Here is a 15,479-nt window from a genome sequence, read left to right as displayed (position 1 = left end):
AGTCCCAGGTACAGTTACTGATGCAGCCCCAGGTACAGTTACTGATGCAGCCCCAGGTACAGTTACTAATGCAGTCCCAGGTACAGTTACTGATGCAGTCCCAGGTACAGTTACTGATGCAGCCCCAGGTACAGTTACTAATGCAGTCCCAGGTACAGTTACTGATGCAGCCCCAGGTACAGTTACTAATGCAGTCCCAGGTACAGTTACTAATGCAGTCCCAGGTACAGTTACTGATGCAGTCCTAGGTACAGTTACTTATGCAGTCCCAGGTACAGTTACTGATGCAGTCCCAGGTACAGTTACTGATGCAGTCCCAGGTACAGTTACTGATGCAGTCTCAGGTACAGTTACTGATGCAGTCCCAGGTACAGTTACTGATGCAGCCCCAGGTACAGTTACTGATGCAGTCCCAGGTAGAGTTACTAATGCAGTCCCAGGTACAGTTACTAATGCAGTCCCAGGTACAGTTACTGATGCAGTCCCAGGTACAGTTACTGATGCAGTCCCAGGTACAGTTACTGATGCAGTCCCAGGTACAGTTACTAATGCAGTCCCAGTACAGTTACTGATGCAGTCCCAGGTACAGTTCCTGATGCAGCCCCAGGTACAGTTACTAATGCAGTCCCAGGTACAGTTACTGATGCAGTCCCAGGTACAGTTACTGATGCAGTCCCAGGTACAGTTACTGATGCAGTCCCAGGTACAGTTACTAATGCAGTCCCAGGTACACTTACTGATGCAGTCCCAGGTACAGTTACTGATGCAGTCCCAGGTACAGTTACTAATGCAGTCCCATGTACAGTTACTGATGCAGTCCCAGGTACAGTTACTAATGCAGTCCCAGGTACAGTTACTGATGCAGTCCCAGGTACAGTTACTAATGCAGTCCCTGGTACAGTTACTAATGCAGTCCCAGGTACAATTACTAATGCAGTCCCAGGTACAGTTACTGATGCAGTCCCAGGTACAGTTACTAATGCAGTCCCAGGTACAGTTACTGATGCAGTCCCAGGTACAGTTACTGATGCAGTCCCAGGTACAGTTACTAATGCAGTCCCAGGTACAGTTACTGATGCAGCCCCAGGTACAGTTACTAATGCAGTCCCAGGTACAGTTACTGATGCAGTCCCATGTACAGTTACTGATGCAGTCCCAGGTACAGTTACTGATGCAGTCCCAGGTGCAGTTACTGATGCAGTCCCATGTACAGTTACTGATGCAGTCCCAGGTACAGTTACTGATGCAGTCCCAGGTACAGTTACTGATGCAGTCCCAGGTACAGTTACTGATGCAGTCCCAGGTACAGTTACTAATGCAGTCCCAGGTACAGTTACTGATGCAGCCCCAGGTACAGTTACTAATGCAGTCCCAGGTACAGTTACTGATGCAGTCCCAGGTACAGTTACTAATGCAGTCCCATGTACAGTTACTAATGCAGTCCCAGGTACAGTTACTAATGCAGTCCCAGGTACAGTTACTAATGCAGTCCCAGGTACAGTTACTAATGCAGTCCCAGGTACAGTTACTAATGCAGTCCCAGGTGCAGTTACTAATGCAGTCCCAGGTACAGTTACTGATGCAGTCCCAGGTACAGTTACTGATGCAGTCCCAGGTACAGTTACTGATGCAGTCCCAGGTACAGTTACTGATGCAGCCCCAGGTACAGTTACTGATGCAGTCCCATATACAGTTACTAATGCAGTCCCAGGTACAGTTACAAATGCAGTCCCAGGAACAGTTACTGATGCAGTCCCAGGTACAGTTACTGATGCAGTCCCAGGTACAGTTACTAATGCAGCCCCAGGTACAGTTACTAATGCAGTCCCAGGTACAGTTACTGATGCAGTCCCAGGTACAGTTACTGATGCAGTCCCATGTACAGTTACTAATGCAGTCCCAGGTACAGTTACTGATGCAGTCCCAGGTACAGTTACTGATGCAGCCCCAGGTACAGTTACTAATGCAGCCCCAGGTACAGTTACTAATGCAGTCCCAGGTACAGTTACTAATGCAGTCCCAGGTACAGTTACTGATGCAGTCCCATGTACAGTTACTGATGCAGTCCCAGGTACAGTTACTGATGCAGTCCCAGGTACAGTTACTGATGCAGTCCCAGGTACAGTTACTGATGCAGCCCCAGGTACAGTTACTGATGCAGTCCCATATACAGTTACTGATGCAGTCCCAGGTACACTTACTGATGCAGCCCCAGGTACAGTTACTGATGCAGTCCCAGGTACAGTTACTGATGCAGTCCCAGGTACAGTTACTAATGCAATTCCTGACACAGACCTTCGTACAGTCTCTAGTGAATCATTCACTAAAACAGTTAAGTAAGTCTGGTTATAGGACCTTATTCAGGTTTGTTAGCAAACCAAAAAAGTTAGCAATTGGGCAAAACCATGTGCACTGCAGGTGGGGCAGATGTAACATGTGCAGAGAGAGTTAGATTTGGGTGGGGTGTGTTCAAACTGAAATCTAAATAGCAGTGTAAAAATAAAGCAGCCAGTATTTACTAGAGATGAGCGGGTTCGGTTCCTCGGAAACCGAACACCCCACGAACTTCACCCATTTTACACGGGTCCGAGGCATACTCGAATTCTCCCGTATGGCTCGGTTAACCCGAGCGCGCCCGAACGTCATCATCCCGCTGTCGGATTCTCGCGAGATTCGGATTCTATATAAGGAGCCGCGCGTCGCCGCCATTTTTCACTCGTGCATTGGAAATGATAGTGAGAGGACGTGGCTTGCCGCCCTCTCACTTTGTTTCAGGGGGCTGCATATCTTTATTCTGGGGACCAGCAGTATTATATAGCAGGAGTACAGTGCAGAGTTTTGCTGACCAGTGACCACCAGTATACGTTGTCTGCCTGAAAAACGCTCCATATCTGTGCTCAGTGTGCTGCATATATCTGTGCTCACACTGCTTAATTGTGGGTACTGGGGAGCAGCTGTATTATATAGGAGGAGTACAGTGCAGAGTTTTGCTGACCAGTGACCACCAGTATACGTTGTCTGCCTGAAAAACGCTCCATATCTGTGCTCAGTGTGCTGCAAATATCTGTGCTCACACTGCTTTATTGTGGGGAATGGGGACCAGCAGTATTATATAGGAGGAGTACAGTGCAGAGTTTTGCTGACCAGTGACCAGTGACCACCAGTATTATACGTTCTCTGCCTGAAAAACGCTCCATATCTGTGCTCAGTGTGCTGCAGTGCATATATCTGTGCTCACACTGCTTTATTGTGGGGACTGGGGACCAGCAGTATTATATAGGAGGAGTACAGTGCAGAGTTTTGCTGACCAGTGACCACCAGTATACGTTGTCTGCCTGAAAAACGCTCCATATCTGTGCTCAGTGTGCTGCATATATCTGTGCTCACACTGCTTTATTGTGGGGACTGGGGACCAGCAGTATTATATAGGAGGAGTACAGTGCAGAGTTTTGCTGACCAGTGACCACGAGAATTATACGTTCTCTGCCTGAAAAACGCTCCATATCTGTGCTGCATTGTAGTATATAGTAGGAGTACAGTGCATAATTTTGCTGACCACCAGTATATAATATATAGGAGTACGTTACAGAAGGCCACTGCTCTACCTACCTCTGTGTCGTCAAGTTTACTATCCATCCATACCTGTGGTGCATTTCAGTTTTGCACAGTTTGCTGACCACCAGTATATAATATATAGCAGTACGGTACAGTAGGCCACTGCTCTACCTACCTCTGTGTCGTCAAGTATACTATCCATCCATACCTGTGGTGCATTTCAGTTGTGCGCAGTATATATAGTAGTAGGCCATTGCTATTGATACTGGCATATAATTCCACACATTAAAAAATGGAGAACAAAAATGTGGAGGGTAAAATAGGGAAAGATCAAGATCCACTTCCACCTCGTGCTGAAGCTGCTGCCACTAGTCATGGCCGAAACGATGAAATGCCATCAACGTCGTCTGCCAAGGCCGATGCCCAATGTCATAGTAGAGAGCATGTAAAATCCAAAACACAAAAGTTCAGTAAAATGACCCAAAAATCTAAATTAATAGCGTCTGAGGAGAAGCGTAAACTTGCCAATATGCCATTTACGACATGGAGTGGCAAGGAACGGCTGAGGCCCTGGCATATGTTCATGGCTAGTGGTTCAGCTTCACATGAGGATGGAAGCACTCATCCTCTCGCTAGAAAAATGAAAAGACTTAAGCTGGCAAAAGCACAGCAAAGAACTGTGCGTTCTTCTAAATCACAAATCCCCAAGGAGAGTCCAATTGTGTCGGCTGCGATGCCTGACCTTCCCAACACTGGACGGGAAGAGGTGGCGCCTTCCACCATTTGCACGCCTCCTGCAAGTGCTGGAAGAGCACCCGCAGTCCAGTTCCTGATAGTCAAATTGAAGATGTCGCTGTTGAAGTACACCAGGATGAGGATATGGGTGTTGCTGGCGCTGAGGAGGAAATTGACAAGGAGGATTCTGATGGTGAGGTGGTTTGTTTAAGTCAGGCACCCGGGGAGACACCTGTTGTCCGTGGGACGAATATGGCCATTGACATGCCTGGTCAAATTACAAAAAAAATCACCTCTTCGGTGTGGAATTATTTTAACACAAATGCGGACAACAGGTGTCAAGCCGTGTGTTGCCTTTGTCAAGCTGTAATAAGTAGGGGTAAGGACGTTAACCACCTCGGAACATCCGCCTTATACATCACCTGCAGCGCATTCACCATAAGTCAGTGACAAGTTCAAAAACTTTGGATGACAGCGGAAGCAGTCCACTGACCAATAAATCCCTTCCTCTTGTAACCAAGCTCCTGCAAACCACACCACCAACTCCCTCAGTGTCAATTTCCTCCTTACACAGGAAAGCCAATAGTCCTGCAGGCCATGTCACTGGCAAGTCTGACGAGTCCTCTCCTGCCTGGGATTCCACCAATGCATCCTTGAGTGTAATGCCTACTGCTGCTGGCGCTGCTGTTGTTGCTGCTGGGAGTCAATCGTCATCCCAGAGGGGAAGTCGGAAGACCACTTGTACTACTTCCAGTAAGCAATTCACTGTCCAACAGTCCTTTGCGAGGAAGATGAAATATCACAGCAGTCATCCTGCTGCAAAGCGGATAACTCAGGCCTTGGCAGCCTGGGCGGTGAGAAACGTGTTTCCGTTATCCACCGTTAATTCACAGGCAACTACAGACTTGATTGAGATACTGTGTCCCCGGTACCAAATACCATCTAGGTTCCATTTCTCTAGGCAGGCGATACCGAAAATGTACACAGACCTCAGAAAAAGAGTCACCAGTGTCCTAAAAAATGCAGTTGTACCCAATGTCCACTTAACCACGGACATGTGGACAAGTGGAGCAGGGCAGACTTAGGACTATATGACTGTGTAGATGTATTGCCTCCCGCAGCAAGAACAGCAGCGGCGGCACCAGTAGCAGCATCTCGCAAATGCCAACTCGTTCCTAGGCAGGCTACGCTTTGTATCACCGCTTTCCAGAAGAGGCACACAGCTGACAACGTCTTACGGAAACTGAGGAACATCATCGCAGAATGGCTTACCCCAAATGGACTCTCCTGGGGATTTGTGACATCGGACAACGCCAGCAATATTGTGCGTGCATTACATCTGGGCAAATTCCAGCACGTCCCATGTTTTGCACATACATTGAATTTGGTGGTGCAGAATTATTTAAAAAATGACAGGGGCGTGCAAGAGATGCTGTCGGTGGCCCGAAGAATTGCGGGCCACTTTCGGCATTCAGCCACCGCGTGCCGAAGACTGGAGCACCAGCAAACACTCCTGAACCTGCCCTGCCATCATCTGAAGCAAGAGGTGGTAACGAGGTGGAATTCAACCCTCTATATGCTTCAGAGGATGGAGGAGCAGCAAAAGGCCATTCAAGCCTATACATCTGCCTACGATATAGGCAAAGGAGGGGGAATGCACCTGACTCAAGCGCAGTGGAGAATGATTTCAACGTTGTTCAAGGTTCTGCAACCCTTTGAACTTGCCACACGTGAAGTCAGTTCAGACACTGCCAGCCTGAGTCAGGTCATTCACCTCATCAGGCTTTTGCAGAAGAAGCTGGAGACATTGAAGGAGGAGCTAAAACAGAGCGATTCCGCTAGGCATGTGGGACTTGTGTATGGAGCCCTTAATTCGCTTAACCAGGATTCACGGGTGGTCAATCTGTTGAAATCAGAGCACTACATTTTGGCCACCGTGCTCGATCCTAGATTTAAAACCTACGTTGTAGCTCTCTTTCCGGCAGACACAAGTCTGCAGAGGTTCAAAGACCTGCTGGTGAGAAAATTGTCAAGTCAAGCGGAACGTGACCCGTCAACATCTCCTCCTTCACATTCTCCCGCAACTGGGGGTGCGAGGAAAAGGCTAAGAATTCCGAGCCCACCCTCTGGCGGTGATGCAGGGCAGTCTGGAGCGAGTGCTGACATCTGGTCTGGACTGAAGGACCTGCCAACGATTACTGACATGTCGTCTACTGTCACTGCATATGATTCTCTCACCATTGAAAGAATGGTGGAGGATTATATGAGTGACCGCATCCAAGTAGGCACGTCAGACAGTCCGTACGTATACTGGCAGGAAAAAGAGGCAATTTGGAGGCCCTTGCAGAAACTGGCTTTATTTTACCTAAGTTGCCCACCATCCAGTGTGTACTCCGAAAGAGTGTTTAGTGCAGCTGCTCACCTTGTCAGCAATCGGCGTACGAGGTTACTTCCAGAAAATGTGGAGAAGATGATGTTCATCAAAATGAATTATAATCAATTCCTCCGTGGAGACATTCACCAGCAATTGCCTCCAGAAAGTACACAGGGACCTGAGATGGTGGATTCCAGTGGGGACGAATTAATAATCTGTGAGGAGGGGGATGTACACAGTGAAAGGGGTGAGGAATCGGACGATGAGGAGGAGGTGGACATCTTGCCTCTGTAGAACCAGTTTGTGCAAGGAGAGATTGATTGCTTCTTTTTTGGTGGGGGCCCAAACCAACCAGTCATTTCAGTCACAGTTGTGTGGCAGACCCTGTCGCTGAAATGATGGGTTTGTTAAAGTGTGCATGTCCTGTTTATACAACATAAGGGTGGGTGGGAGGGCCCAAGGACAATTCCATCTTGCACCTCTTTTTTTCTTTCATTTTTCTTTGCTTCATGTGCTGTTTGGGGACTATTTTTTTGAAGTGCCATCTTGCCTGACACTGCAGTGCCACTCCTAGATGGGCCAGGTGTTTGTGTCGGCCACTTGTGTCGCTTAGCTTAGCCATCCAACGACCACAGTGCACCTCTTTTTTTCTTTGCATCATGTGCTGTTTGGGGATTTTTTTTTAAATTGACCATCCTGTCTGACACTGCAGTGCCACTCCTAGATGGGACAGGTGTTTGTGTCGGCCACTTGGGTCGCTTAGCTTAGTCATCCAGCGACCTCGGTGCAAATTTTAGGACTAAAAATAATATTGTGAGGTGTGAGGTGTTCAGAATAGACTGGGAATGAGTGGAAATTATGGTTATTGAGGTTAATAATACTATGGGATCAAAATGACCCCCAAATTCTATGATTTAAGCTGTTTTTGAGGGTTTTTTGTAAAAAACACCCGAATCCAAAACACATCTGAATCCGACAAAAAATTTTCAGGGAGGTTTTGCCAAAACGCGTCCGAATCCAAAACACGGCTGCGGAACTGAATCCAAAACCAAAACACAAAACCCGAAAAATGTCCGGTGCACATCACTAGTATTTACCCTGCACAGAAACAAAATAACCCACCCAAATCTAACTCTCTCTGCACGTTATATCTGCCCCACTTGGGGGGTCATTCTGAGTTGATCGCATGCTGCAACTTTGCGATCAACTAGACGCCGCCTATGGGGGAGTGGATTTTTGCATAGCAAGGTTGCGATCGCTTGTGCAGCCCTGCTATGCAAAAAAAGTTTTGTGTAGAACAAGACCAGGGTAAGAGTTACGAGTTACTCACCCTGAGCGATCAATCCAGCGTTGCAGGTCCCGGAATTGACGTCAGACAACCGCCCTCCAAACGCCTCGACTCGCCTGCGTTCGGATCTCCACGGCCAGAAAACGGTGAGTTGACACCCCAGAATGCCTCCCTCCTGTCAATCTTCTTGCAGTCGCCGCTGCAACCAATTTCTTCGCTAGCGGCATCGCTACCCGTCGTCGGCCAACTACGTGCCTGCGCAAAGCGGCCGCCACGCATGCGCAGTTCCGTCCCGATCGCATGGCTGTGAACTCTCTGCACATGTTACATCTGCCACACCTGCACTGCACATGGTTTTGCACATTCGTGTGCTTTTTTGATTTGCTAACAAACCTGAATAAATAACGTCAAGAAGACGTAGAAACTTCTATCCGCACAACTAACCAGCACAAGGCATAAAATGCCAAATATGAAAGTGTCTGATTTGCAATCGTGTTCATCACTCATTAATGTCAGCAGAACATTGGGGGTCATTCCGAGTTGTTCGCTCGCAAGCTGCTTTTAGCAGCATTGCACACGCTAAGCCGCCGCCTACTGGGAGTGAATCTTAGCATAGTAAAATTGCGAACTAAAGATTCTCAAAATTGCGAATAGACACTTCTTAGCAGTTTCTGAGTAGCTTCAAACTTACTCGGCATCTGCGATCAGTTCAGTGCTTGTCGTTCCTGGTTTGACGTCACAAACACACCCAGCGTTCGCCCAGACACTCCTCCGTTTCTCCAGCCACTCCCGCGTTTTTCCCAGAAACGGTAGCGTTTTTCCGCACACACCCATAAAACGGCCTGTTTCCGCCCAGAAACACCCACTTCCTGTCAATCACATTACGATCACCAGAACGAAGAAAAAACCGTGAGTAAAATTCCTAACTGCATAGCAAATTTACTTGGCGCAGTCGCACTGCGGACATTGCGCATGCGCATTCGCGACTAATCGCTCCGTTGCGGAAAAAAAATAACAAGGTAACAACTCGGAATTACCCCCATTATACGGCCTTGCTCAACATACGGGGCTTGAGATATTTATAGCAGTGAAATAAATTATTTGTCCACATAGTAGCAGTGAGGATATTCACTCTATGCCAAGTCTGGTAAAAAGCTGTTGTTAATTAGCAACCCACAAAACACATTTAATGAGGAGACACCACTTAGTGCCCAGTTGTTTGTGAATTAGTAATTGATGCCCGCGGTTTGTCCCCGACATGTACGAAGGCTAAGCCGTCGCTCTGGGCAGCGTCCTCTGTTCTTGTAGAAATCTGGTCAAACATCAGATCAAACGCCAACCAGACTCTTTAACTTTCTAACTAACAGCTGCTGATATCAAAGAGAAAATGGTCTGTGCACCTTCGGAAGATTTTAATTGGTTTGTACAAGCCCTCCTGCAACTTTTACTTTGTTTTTTTTTTTTGTTGATATCCTATTTTCATGCAGTGCAGTTCAGCAAGGCATTTTGGGTCTAATTCAGACCTGATTGGTGCTGTGCGTTTTCGCACAGCTGACGATCAGGTCTGATGAACTGCGCCGGCGCATGCCAGACAGCCGACGGCCATCTCAGCCCTGCGATCGCCTCTGCCTGATTGACAGGCAGAGGCGTTCGCTGGGCGGAAGGGGGCGGGCCGGCGGCGTTTGGCCGCCGTTTAGGGGGTGCGGTCCGGGCAACGCAGGCATGCGGGGGGCAGGCCGCGGAGGCTGCGTGACATCACACGCAGCCGCTGCAACCCTCACAGCGACGAGTAGCTCCCTGCCAGTGCGCAGGAGCTGCGCTGCTAGGGAGCTACTCCGAAAGTACAAAAGCATCGCCGCTGTACAATGCTTTTGTACTTGTGCGGGGGAAGGGGGGCAGACATGCGGGGCGGACCAGCCCTGTGCTGGGCGTCACCCGCATGTCTGTGTGACTGATCGTAGATGTGCTAAATTTAGCACATTTACGATCAGGTCAGAATTAGGCCCTTTATCTACCAGGCAGTCTTGATTATTTTCACTGCCCTTGGATACTACAAAGCCCAACTTTGCTCTATGGGCTTAATTCAGGGTTGATCACAAAAACAAAATCTTTCTCTAATGGGCAAAACCATGTGACTGCGGGGCGGGGCGGGGGGGGGGCAGATGTAACAAGTGCAGAGAGAGTTATATTTGGGTGGGGTGTGTTCAAACTGAAATCTAAATTGCAGTGTAAAAATAAAGCAGCCAGTATTTACCCTGCACAGAAACAAAATAACCCACCCAAATCTTACTCTCTCTGCACATGTTACATCTGCCCCACCTGCACTGCAAATGGTTTTGCCCATTAGAGAAAGATCTAGCTTTTGCGATCAACCCTGAATTAGGCCCAGTTTAAGGAGCCCATTCTTCTGGATGTAGCCAGCCATTAGAGGGGTGTGGCCCCATAGGGGCTTGGTTAACCATTAGAGAGTGCATGGTCTAGGTCCCTTGATAAATATATATAGTAAATACTTCTGAGTTCAGTATGAAATCCAGACTGTTGGGATCCCGGCTGTTGAAATACTGACGCCGAAATCCCGACCTTGAGCGCAGTGCGTCCCCTCGCAGGCTCCCTGTGCTCACTACGCTTTGGGCCCAGTGGCAACCTTTTGTCGCCACACTAATCTATTCGCCCCTTGGGTGGTAGTGTGGACCATCACCCAAGTGGGGTTTCTGGATGGCGGGAACACTGGGAACCCGACTATCGGGAATTTAACTGCGTCCCATACTTCTAGTCTATGCGTGATAAAGTACCCCTGTGAGCCAGTCCAACCCTGGCTCTATGTATCTGCACTGGTGCCGAGGGGGGGGTAAGATGGTACAAATTATTTGGGCCCGAACTTGCTGGAGGGGCCCAGCAGGTAACCGGGTCCCTGCACCACGGCCGGCACCATCTTCCTAGTGACATCTTCAGGAAGATGGCGTTGCATATTGAGAGCAAAGACCCTGGAGAGTCTTTGCTTTCTTGAGGACATGCACCATCTTCCCAAATATCACTGGGAAGATGGTGCCAGCCGAGGAGGGGGGACCCGTTTCCTGGAGGAAGCAAGGTAGGAAGGGATTTCCCTCCCCCACATCCCCCTGCCCCCTGGATTTGAATGGCACTTTCCTGTGGAGTGCACAGGGCTGCGATTAATTTTTTTTTCATGTAATTTATTTTTAGAGCGAATGGACACGCCCCCTTAAGGTCACACCTCCATGCCAGTACCCAGGCCCGGTGTAGCTCTCTATGGCCCTGTGCATCGGATATAAATATATCTAAGCAGCGTGGGCTGTAAGTTATTACAGGAGTGCACTATGAGGCCGGGAGGAGGTGATCTCCCAAGGCTCCTAATCTGCCCTTCTGCTAGTTTTGGGCTTCATACTTTTTAGTATGGGTCCTGCTGAAGCCATGTGCTGCGCCATAACTACAGGCTGACCAGTGGGGCAATTGCCAGGGGTATCTGTCAAGAAGGGTACTGCCAGGCCCAGCCACCCACAAATTTTACGTTTTTAACCACTGTTGGGACCACGGCAAATCACCAGAAAAAAAGCTCTTTGCAAATTGCCCCAGTCATGATTTTTGGTCCACGTTCAAGTGGAAACTAGTTTAATCTGAAATAATTGGGGCTAATTTTGCTATAAATAACAATATGATCGTTCTATGCATTTAATATAATTGTAGCTTGCTTGTGTCTTGTTTTCCTACTCAGAGGGCTTGAGACGTTCCCTTCTCTTTTGTGTCAGACCCCACAGGCGGAGGTTAGAAGAACCATACAAGCTCCGGTGATGTAAAGAGTAAAAAATAATTAAAAATAAATTCCCATTGTGTTTATGTAACTGCTCAGTACACTCTATTCTGCATGGAGAACGCTCTTTCTCTGAATATTTACATATATTAGCATGAGTAGGAGATGCCACCACACTTTGCCAAGTGGAATTGAAATACCATCCAGAGATTGCTGGACACGTGCCTGGCGTCACCATCCATCACATCTGATTGAAGTGTTTTTCAGACGTGGAGACCTGTTTACGCACGAGAGACAGTCATGAAAAACACATTGTAACAGTTACACACTTTCCAGAATAACGTTCCTTTAGGACAACCTGTACCATAGAATTAGTATCAGTATAGTCTCAGATTAAGTACAAAAGTTCTCATTGGTGGGGTAATAGGGGCAATAAATAGGGTACACTGCCTGAGTAGGAGTAATGTACAGTGCCCTAGCTATTACAAGGTAGTTCCTAGGATTAATGGCCTGATACAAAGGTCCACGTAATCACTGCGTCTTTTGCCCCAGTCACACCTGCGTCTTTATGCTAATGCCAAAACCAATTGTGAGGCTGCTGAAACGCCCACAGTCTACGGCGCTAATCAATCTTCGTGCACCGTTGATCGCAACATCTAAGGGCGAGATTCAAATCTTGCCGCCATCTCCCGCTCGCGTTCGCGTCGCCGGCAGCTATTGAAATCCTGCTGTCAACAGGTGCGACATTAGCATTTAAGCTCGCTACCCCCAGGGGTGGCGAGCTGAAATGCACGAAAAGTGACCCATTTGGGTTCCCAATCAGGACATTTTTGCGTTGCGCATAATAGTTTAGTCGGGCTTAGCTGCTTTATGTGGCTAAACCCGACTGCTATGGGCATTTGTATATCGTCTCCTGTTATCTCCCGTCACTTTAGATGGGCGATAACATTTGAATCTCGCCCCAAGTGTGTACCAGCTGTATGGCAGGCGCAATTTCTCCATCTGAACACGGCGTCCGTGTCAGCACTACTGCGTCTTTAGACACAGTCAGCAACATGCTCTCGGGCCCCCAACAACACCCGCATCTGGCTAGCCACCCCATTACCTCTTGCAGTCAAATTCTCTCTCCGAGTACTATCCATTGGGATGTAAGTGCAGTGTGACTTGGACGCATGTGCAGGAATAAAACATTGTCCATTTGTGTCCGACATCAGTGCCTAAATGTGGAAATAAAAAGCCTCGAAACACAAACATTCTACTGCTACACAAACATTCTACTGCTTCACAAACATTCTACTGCTACACAAACATTCTACCGCTACACAAACATTCTACTGCTACACAAACATTCTACTGCTACACAAGCATTCTACTGCTACACAAGCATTCTGCTGCTACACAAGCATTCTGCTGCTACACAAACATTCTACCACTACACAAACATTCTACTGCTACACAAACATTCTACTGCTTCACAAACATTCTACTGCTACACAAACATTCTACCGCTACACAAACATTCTACTGCTACTAGAGATGAGCGGGTTCGGTTTCTCTGAATCCGAACCCGCCAGAACTTCATGTTTTTTTTCACGGGTCCGAGCGACTCGGATCTTCCCGCCTTGCTCGGTTAACCCGAGCGCGCCCGAACGTCATCATGACGCTGTCGGATTCTCGCGAGGCTCGGATTCTATCGCGAGACTCGGATTCTATATAAGGAGCCGCGCGTCGCCGCCATTTTCACACGTGCATTGAGATTGATAGGGAGAGGACGTGGCTGGCGTCCTCTCCGTTTAGAATAGATTAGAGAGACACTTGATTTACTAATTTTGGGGAGCATTAGGAGTACTCAGTAGTGTACAGTGCAGAGTTTTGCTGATAGTGACCAGTGACCACCAGTTTTATTTATAATCCGTTCTCTGCCTGAAAAAAGCGATACACAGCACACAGTGACTCAGTCACATACCATATCTGTGTGCACTGCTCAGGCTCAGGCCAGTGTGCTGCATCATCTATTATCTATATATAATATTATATATATCTGATTATCTGTCTGACTGCTCAGCTCACACAGCTTATAATTGTGGGGGAGACTGGGGAGCACTACTGCAGTGCCAGTTATAGGTTATAGCAGGAGCCAGGAGTACATAATATATTATATAGTGAGTGACCACCAGACACACAGTGCAGTTTATTTAATATATCCGTTCTCTGCCTGAAAAAAGCGATACACACAGTGACTCAGTCAGTCACATACCATATCTGTGTGCACTGCTCAGGCTCAGGCCAGTGTGCTGCATCATCTATATATATTATATATCTGTCTGACTGCTCAGCTCACACAGCTTATAATTGTGGGGGAGACTGGGGAGCACTACTGCAGTGCCAGTTATAGGTTATAGCAGGAGCCAGGAGTACATAATATTATATTAAAACAGTGCACACTTTTGCTGCAGGAGTGCCACTGCCAGTGTGACTAGTGACCAGTGACCTGACCACCAGTATATATAATATTAGTAGTATACTATCTCTTTATCAACCAGTCTATATTAGCAGCAGACACAGTACAGTGCGGTAGTTCACGGCTGTGGCTACCTCTGTGTCGGCACTCGGCAGCCCGTCCATAATTGTATATACCACCTAACCGTGGTTTTTTTTTCTTTCTTTATACATACATACTAGTTACGAGTATACTATCTCTTTATCAACCAGTCTATATTAGCAGCAGACACAGTACAGTGCGGTAGTTCACGGCTGTGGCTACCTCTGTGTCGGCACTCGGCAGCCCGTCCATAATTGTATATACCACCTAACCGTGGTTTTTTTTTCTTTCTTTATACATACATACTAGTTACGAGTATACTATCTCTTTATCAACCAGTCTATATATTAGCAGCAGACACAGTACAGTGCGGTAGTTCACGGCTGTGGCTACCTCTGTGTCGGCACTCGGCAGCCCGTCCATAATTGTATATACCACCTAACCGTGGTTTTTTTTTCTTTCTTTATACATACATACTAGTTACGAGTATACTATCTCTTTATCAACCAGTCTATATATTAGCAGCAGACACAGTACAGTGCGGTAGTTCACGGCTGTGGCTACCTCTGTGTCGGCACTCGGCAGCCCGTCCATAATTGTATATACCACCTAACCGTGGTTTTTTTTTCTTTCTTTATACATACATACTAGTTACGAGTATACTATCTCTTTATCAACCAGTCTATATATTAGCAGCAGACACAGTACAGTGCGGTAGTTCACGGCTGTGGCTACCTCTGTGTCGGCACTCGGCAGCCCGTCCATAATTGTATATACCACCTAACCGTGGTTTTTTTTTCTTTCTTTATACATACATACTAGTTACGAGTATACTATCTCTTTATCAACCAGTCTATATATTAGCAGCAGACACAGTACAGTGCGGTAGTTCACGGCTGTGGCTACCTCTGTGTCGGCACTCGGCAGCCCGTCCATAATTGTATATACCACCTAACCGTGGTTTTTTTTTCTTTCTTTATACATACATACTAGTTACGAGTATACTATCTCTTTATCAACCAGTCTATATATTAGCAGCAGACACAGTACAGTGCGGTAGTTCACGGCTGTGGCTACCTCTGTGTCGGCACTCGGCAGCCCGTCCATAATTGTATATACCACCTAACCGTGGTTTTTTTTTCTTTCTTTATACATACATACTAGTTACGAGTATACTATCTCTTTATCAACCAGTCTATATATTAGCAGCAGACACAGT

Source organism: Pseudophryne corroboree, chromosome 9 (assembly GCF_028390025.1).
Source record: "Pseudophryne corroboree isolate aPseCor3 chromosome 9, aPseCor3.hap2, whole genome shotgun sequence".
Lineage (NCBI taxonomy): Eukaryota > Metazoa > Chordata > Amphibia > Anura > Myobatrachidae > Pseudophryne > Pseudophryne corroboree.
The sequence above is the reverse complement of the archived record's forward strand: the minus strand, read 5'-3'. Positions refer to the sequence as shown.